Source organism: Cryptomeria japonica, unplaced genomic scaffold (genome assembly GCF_030272615.1).
Source record: "Cryptomeria japonica unplaced genomic scaffold, Sugi_1.0 HiC_scaffold_478, whole genome shotgun sequence".
Lineage (NCBI taxonomy): Eukaryota > Viridiplantae > Streptophyta > Pinopsida > Cupressales > Cupressaceae > Cryptomeria > Cryptomeria japonica.
Window position 1 is genome coordinate 103097 of NW_026729298.1, and position 7733 is coordinate 110829.

At 58.8% G+C, this 7733-nt stretch overlaps 1 non-coding gene across 1 annotated transcript; it reads left to right on the forward strand.

The window, feature by feature from the left end:
- The first annotated feature begins 5756 nt into the window (after nt 1–5756).
- On the forward strand, nt 5757–5875 carry LOC131871883 (5S ribosomal RNA). Its single transcript, XR_009370075.1, has one exon. It is a non-coding gene; the product is annotated as a 5S ribosomal RNA (ribosomal RNA).
- Nucleotides 5876–7733: the final 1858 nt, after the last annotated feature.

Genomic DNA, 7733 nt, shown 5'->3' on the forward strand with positions numbered 1-7733 from the left:
AATTCCGCCTTCCTGCGCATGGCGGGCCATCAATATCAACTCGGTCATCGGACCCAAACTCCGCCTTTTTGCGTATGGCACGCCTTCAAATCGGTCATCGGACCCAAATTCCGCCTTCCTGTGCATGGCGGGCCATCAACATCAACTCGGTCATCGGACCCAAATTCCGCCTTTCTGCGCATGGCACGCCATCAACTCGGTCATCGGACCCAAATTCCGCCTTCCTGCGCATGGCAGGTCATCGGACACAAATTCAGACCTCGCCAATATGCCTACGTATCGAATCGGTCATCGGACCCAACTTCCGACTTCATCCATACTGTAGGGTCTTTGAGGTTGGCGCGGTGCGCTCAACCCAGGGAGTCGACCCATCGAAGCATACACCTCCCCTATATAAGCTATTTGTCCGATTCCCACACCTGTGTAGTTTGCACCTCTGACCAGGACATCGACCCCAACTTCCGAACTCGACTGCAACGACGGCACCAGCGCCTTGGTGCGCACCTTGCGACGCACAGTCCCAACATTCGCCTTCCTGCACATGGCAGGTCATCGGACCCAAATTCCGACCTCGCGAGTATGCCTACATATCGAATCGGTCATCGGACCCAACTTCCGACTTCATCCATACCGTAGGGTCTTTGAGGTTGGCGCGGTGCGCTCAACCCGGGGAGTCGACCCAACGAAGCATACACCTCCCCTATATAAGCTATTTGTCCGATTCCCACACCTGTGTAGTTTGCACCTCCGATCAAGACATCGACCCCAACTTCCGAACTCGCCTCCAACGACCGAACCAGCGCCTTGGTGCGCACCTTGCAACGCACAGTGCCAACATTCGCCTTCCTGCACGTGGCAGGTCATCGGACCCAAATTCCGACCTCGCGAGTATGCCTACATATCGAATCGGTCATCGGACCCAACTTCCGACTTCATCCATACCGTAGGGTCTTTGAGGTTGGCGCGGTGCGCTCAACCCGGGGAGTCGACCCAACGAAGCATACACCTCCCCTATATAAGCTATTTGTCCGATTCCCACACCTGTGTAGCTTGCACCTCCGATCAGGACATCGACCCCAACTTCCGAACTCGACTAAAAAGACCGCACCAGCGCCTTGGTGTGCACCTTGCAACGCACAGTGTCAACATTCGCCTTCCTGCACATGGCAGGTCATCGGACCCAAATTCCGACCTCATGAGCATACCTACTAATCGAATTGGTCATCGGACCCAACTTCCGACTTCATCCATACCGTAGGGTCTTTGAGGTTGGCGCGGTGCGCTCAACCTGGGGAGTCGACCCATCGAAGCATACACCTCCCCTATATAAGCTATTTGTCCGATTCCGACACCTGTGTAGTTTGCACCTCCGCTCAGGACATCGACCCCAACTTCCGAACTCGCCTGCAACGACCGAACCAGCGCCTTGGTGCGCACCAAAAGTGCGCACTTTTGGAGGGCACTTTTGTGCGCTCCAAAGGTGCGCACTTTTGGAGGGCACTTTTCTGCGCTCCAAAGGTGCGCACTTTTGGAGGGCACTTTTTGGAGGGCACTTTTCTGCGCTCCAAAGGTGCGCACTTTTGGAGGGCACTTTTTGGAGGGCACTTTTCTGCGCTCCAAAGGTGCGCACTTTTGGAGGGCACTTTTTGGAGGGCACTTTTCTGCGCTCCAAAGGTGCGCACTTTTGGAGGGCACTTTTTGGAGGGCACTTTTCTGCGCTCCAAAGGTGCGCACTTTTGGAGGGCACTTTTTGGAGGGCACTTTTCTGCGCTCCAAAGGTGCGCACTTTTGGAGGGCACTTTTCTGCGCTCCAAAGGTGCGCACTTTTGGAGGGCACTTTTTGGAGGGCACTTTTCTGCGCTCCAAAGGTGCGCACTTTTGGAGGGCACTTTTTGGAGGGCACTTTTCTGCGCTCCAAAGGTGCGCACTTTTGGAGGGCACTTTTTGGAGGGCACTTTTCTGCGCTCCAAAGGTGCGCACTTTTGGAGGGCACTTTTGTGCACTCCAAAGGTGCGCACTTTTGGAGGGCACTTTTCCTGTGCTCCAAAGGTGCACACCTAGGTGAGCACCTTCGACCACACCTTGTAGCACACCAAACTCTGACTTTCGACTTCATCCGCAATGCAGGGTCTTTGAGGTTGGCGCAATGCGCACAACCAGGGGAGTCGACCCATCAAACCCAACACCTCCCCTATATAAGCTATTTGTCTGATTCTCATACATGCGTAGCCTGCAGGAGCAATTAGGACATCGACCCCAACTTTCGGCTTCTAAACGAAAACAAGGTCTTTGAGGTTGGTGTAATGCGAACAACTAGGGGAGTCAACCCATCAAACCCAACACCTCCCCTATATAAGCTATTTGTCTGATTCTCATACATGTGTAGTCTACAGGAGCAATTAGGACATCGACCCCAACTTTTGACTTCTTAACGAAAACAAGGTCTTTGAGGTTGACGTAATGCGCACAACCAGGGGAGTCGACCCATCAAACCCAACACCTCCCCTATATAAGCTATTTGTCCGATTCTCATACATGTGTAGCCTGCAGGAGCCATTAGGACATTGACCCCAACTTTTGACTTCTTAACGAAAACAAGGTCTTTGAGGTTGGCGTAATGCGCACAACCAAGGGAGTTGACCCATCAAACCCAACACCTCCCCTATATAAGCTATTTGTCTGATTCTCATACATGTGTAGCCTGCAACAACGATTAGGACATCCACCCCAACTTCTGAATTCGTCTGCGTTGACCGCACCAAAGGTGCACGCCTTGGTGCTCACCAAAATCCGACTTCCGACTTCTTCTGCTATGCGGGGTCTTTGAGGTTGGCGCAGTGCGCACAACCAGGGGAGTCAACCCACCGAATGCAACACCTCCCCTATATAAGCTATTTGTCTGATTCTCATACATGCGTAGACTGCAGCAATGATTAGGACATCCACCCCAACTTTTGACTTCTTAAACAAGACAGGGTCTTTGAAGTTGGTGCAGTGCACACAACCAGGGGAGTCGACCCATCAAACGCAACACCTCCCCTATATAAAGCTATTTGTCCGATTCTCATACGTGTAGTCTGCAGCAGCGATTAGGACATCGACCCCAACTTCCGAATTCGTTTGCATTGACCGCACCAAAGGTGCACGCCTTGGTGTGCACCCTGGAGTGCACTTTGGTGCTCACCTCGGTGCACACTTTGGTGTGCACCTCGGTGTGCACCAAAGGTGCGCACCTTGGAGCGCACCAAAGGTGTACACTTTGGAGCGCACCACATAGGGTCTTTGAGAGGTTGGCGCAGTGCGCACACCAAGGTGGGTGTTGAGGTGCGTGCCGAGGTGGGTGGGTGCTAGGGTGCGCTCCATGGTGGGTGCCAGGGTGGGTGCGTGCTAGGGTGGATTCCAAAGAGGGTCATAGGGTGGGTGCCAAGGTGGGTTGGTGATATAGTGGGTTCAAAGGTGGGTACTAGGGTGGGTTCCAAGGTGGGTCACAAGTTGGGTGCCAGGATGCGTGGGTGTTAGGTTGGGTGCCAAGGTGGGCTCCTGCGTGGGTGGGTGCTAGGGTGGGTTTCAAGGTGGACGCGAGGGCGGGTGCCAAGGTGGGTAACAAGTTGGGTGTTAGGATGGGTGAGTGCTAGAGTGGGTGCCAAGGTGGGTGGGTGCTAAGGTGGATGCCAAGGTGGTTCACAGGGTGGGTGGGTTCTAGGGTGAGTTCCAAGGTGGGTCACAGGTTCAGTGCTAGGGTGGGTGTCAAGGCGGGTGTCGAGGTGCCTGGGTGCTAGGGTGTGGATGCCAATGTGGGTCATAGGGTGGGTACTAGGGTGGGCTGCAATGTGGGTGCCAAGGTGGGTAACATGCTCGGTGGGTTCTAAATTGGGTGCCAGGGTGGGTGTGCACCCACCTTGCCCGAGGTGGGTGCCAAGGTGCCAGTGTGGGTGGGTGCTAAGGTGGATGCCAAGGTGGGTGAGAAGGTGGGTGATAGGTTGAGTGGTAGGATGGGTGGGTGCCAAGATGGGTCACAGGGTGGGTGCAAGGGTGGGTAGGTGCTAGGGTTGGTGTCAGGGTGGGTGGGTGCTAGGTTGGGTTCCAAGGTGGGTGCGAGGGTGAGTGTCAAGGTGGGTCACAGGTTAGGTGCTAGGATGGGTGAGTGCTAGGGTGCAAAGGTGCCAGGGTGGGTGCTAGGATGGGTCGATGCTAGGGTGAGTGGCAAGGTGGGTCCACAAGTGTCAAGGTGGGTGCCGAGGTGGGTGCCAAGTCGGCGACTGCTATGGTGGATGCCAAGGTGGGTCACGGGGTGGGTGCCAAGTTGCTAGGTTGGGTTCCAAGGTGGGTGCCAACGTGGGTGCTAGGGTGCGTGGGTTAAAGGGTGTGTCACAACGTGGGTGCCAGGATGGGTGCGCACCCACACTGGCCAAGACGGGTGCGGGTGCAAGGTTGGGTTCCAAGCCCGGTCACAGGCTGGGTGCTAGGATGGGTGGGTGCCAAGGTGGGCACCAGGGTGGGTGCACCCACCCTGGCCAAGGTGGGTCACGGGGTGGGTCCTAGGGTGGGTAACGGGGTGGGTACTAAGGTGCGTGCCAAGGTGGGTCATAGGGTGGGTGCCAAGGTGGGCACCAGGGTGGGTGTGCACCAACCCTAGCCAGGGTAGGTCACGGGGTGGTTGTCGGGGTGGGCGTCAAGGAGCCAAGGTGGGTGGCAAGTAGCCAAGTTGCGTGCCAAGGTGGGTGTCGGGGTGGGTGCCAAGGATCCAAGGTGGGTGCCAAGGAACCAAGGTGGGTGTCTGGGTGGGTGCCGAGGTGGGAGCCAGGGTGGGTCCCAAGGTGAGTGCAAAGGTGGGTGCCAGGGTCAAGGTGAGTGCCAATGTGGGTTCCAAGGTGCCAGGGTCAGGGTGAGTGCCAATGTGGGTTCAAAGGTGCTAAGTTGGGTGCGAGGTTGGGTGCGAGGGTGGGTGGGTGCCAAGGTGTGCTAGGTGGAAGCCCGGGTGGGTCGGCATCCCATGGGTGTCGAGTTGGGTGCCTGATGGGTGCTTCTTGTCAAGTTTTAGTCGTCGGGACTCATTTCGAGCCTTAGAGGTCGTTTCTTGTCCGGTTGCCCTGTCTTCGACCTGGGAACCCAATTTTGGTCCTCGGGTCCCATTTTTTTTTGTCTCGCATCCCACTTTTGGCCTGTGGCCTTTTCGGGGTCGATTCTCGTTTTGGGCATCAGAGCATGTTTCTTCTCCTAAAACCCAATATTTGTTTATTAAGTCTCGGAACACATTTTTGTTCTCGTGGACCCATCATGGGTCTTGGAACGCATTTGTGGTCCTTGGGTCCCATTTTGCATCCCGAAACTTGTGTTTTGGTGCTTGATCCCTATTTTGGGTGCCCACCTTGCACCAAGTGCGCACCCGGGGCAAACCGAGCGCCTTGGTGCACCGGGGCAAGATCGAGCGTGCACCCGAGGCGCCCCGAACATGCACCAAGGTGCACTCGGCCCACATGTGAGCGCAGGTCGTTGCGCCCGAGGTGGTGTGTGGGCACCGCGTTGCAGACGGGACACTGCACGCACACGACGCCCCCTCCAGGTGCACGCACGTAGGCCGGGCCGGGTGCACACCCGACGCCCTAGCAAGGTGCGCGCACCCGGGCAGGGCTCACACTTGGCGAACGGGGCGCACTTCGCGAGGGAGGGTGTGCACCTCGACGGGGGTGGGTGGCCGGGGTGGATTCGCACGTGGGTCGCGGTTTGCTAAGTACACACTGCGACAAGCTCATAACGGGTGCGATCATACCAGCGTTAGTGCACCGGATCCCATCAGAACTCCGCAGTTAAGCGCGCTTGGGCCGGAGTAGTACTGGGATGGGTGACCTCCCGGGAAGTCCCGGTGTTGCACCCTTTTTTAGTTTTTCGCCGGGCGTCGCAATGCTATTTGAATAAACCTTTTGCCCGTTTGCGTTCTCGTCGGGGCCGGGCCGGGCCGGGGTGCGCTGCCCGCACTACCGCGCGCGCGGGGGCGACACCGAGCGCGCACCCGAGGCGCCCCGAGCACACAGGCCACGGTGCAACCCGGGCGTTGTGCGCGCACCCCGGTGCGCCCGAGGTGCTGCGCGCGCACCCAGGTGAAATCGGTGTGCACCTCGGCCAGTGCGCGCTCGGTCGAGTCGCGCACGTTGGCCAAGGTGCACGGTGATGTTTCTTACTCTAAGGTTCCGCACCAGACGCCCGGGACAGGTGAGCGAAGCTGGGCGGGGCCGGGTGCGCGGCCGGGGCAGGTGCACGCAGCTGGAGAGAGCTTTGGAGCACACTTCGGAGCGCACCAATGATGCGCTCCATTCAAAAGTTTCCTGAAAAGGCAAAAAAAGTTGAGATTATAGAATTTCCCACTTGAGAGATTGTAAAAAAAAAAAATTTAAAATGAAGGAAACGCGGGTGCCAAGGTGTGCGCAAGGTGTGCGCACCAAGCCCACCCTGGCGAAGGTGCACGCAAGGTGCGCACCCGAGGCAAACCGGACAATTAACCCAACTTTCGACTTCGCGCGCACCTTGGAGCGCACTTCGGAGCGCTCCTTGGTGCGCACCAATCTTGGGCACCTCGGAGTGCACCATGGCGCCCACCAAGGTGCGCACCCGGGGCAAACCGAGCTCCGACTTCGTGCGCACCTTGGAGCGCACGAAAGGTGCGCACCATGGCGCCCACCAAGGTGCGCAGCCCAGCCAAGGCGTGCGCATCAAGGTGCGCACCCTGGCGAAGGTGCGCACCCGGGGCAAACCGAGCTCCGACTTCGTGCGCACCTTGGAGCGCACAAAAGGTGCGCAACCCAGCCAAGGTGTGCGCACCCCGGTCAAACCGAGCTCCGAATCGTGCGCACCAGAGGTGCACGCCATCGTGCGCACCTTGGAGCACACTTCGGAGCCCTCCTTGGTGCGCGCCGATGTTGCGCACCTCGGAGCGCACCCGGGGAAAACAATGCAATTAACCCGACTTTCGACTTCGTGGGCACCTCGGAGCGCTCTCGGGTTCGCACCTCGGAGCACACCGAGGTGCGCACCTTTGATGCGCTGCCTTCACCAATTTCCAGAAAAGGCAAGAAAACATTGAGAAGGTGTGCGCACCGAGGTGCCCACCCTGGCGAAGGTGCACGCGAGGTGCGCACCCGGGGCAAACCGGGCTCCGACTTCGTGCACGCCGCACCTTGGAGCACACTTCGGAGCGCTCCTTGGTGCGCACCAGGGCGCGCAACCCAGCCGAGGTGCCCACCCCGGCGAAGGTGCACGCGAGGTGCGCACCCGGGGCAAACCGGGCTCCGACTTCGTGCACGCCATGGTGCCCACCGCGGCGAAGGTGCACGCGAGGTGCGCACCCGGGGCAAACCGGGCTCCGACTTCGTGCACGCCGCACCTTGGAGCACACTTCGGAGCGCTCCTTGGTGCGCACCATGGTGCCCACCAGGGCGCGCAACCCCGCCGAAGGTGCACGCGAGGTGCGCACCCGGGGCAAACCGGGCTCCGACTTCGTGCACGCCGCACCTTGGAGCACACTTCGGAGCGCTCCTTGGTGCGCACCATGGTGCCCACCAGGGCGCGCAACCCCGCCGAAGGTGCACGCGAGGTGCGCACCCGGGGCAAACCGGGCTCCGACTTCGTGCACGCCATGGTGCGCACCGCGGCGAAGGTGCGCACCCGGGGCAAACCGGGCTCCGACTTCGTGCACGCCGCACCTTGGAGCACACTTCGGAGCGCTCCTTGGTGCGCAC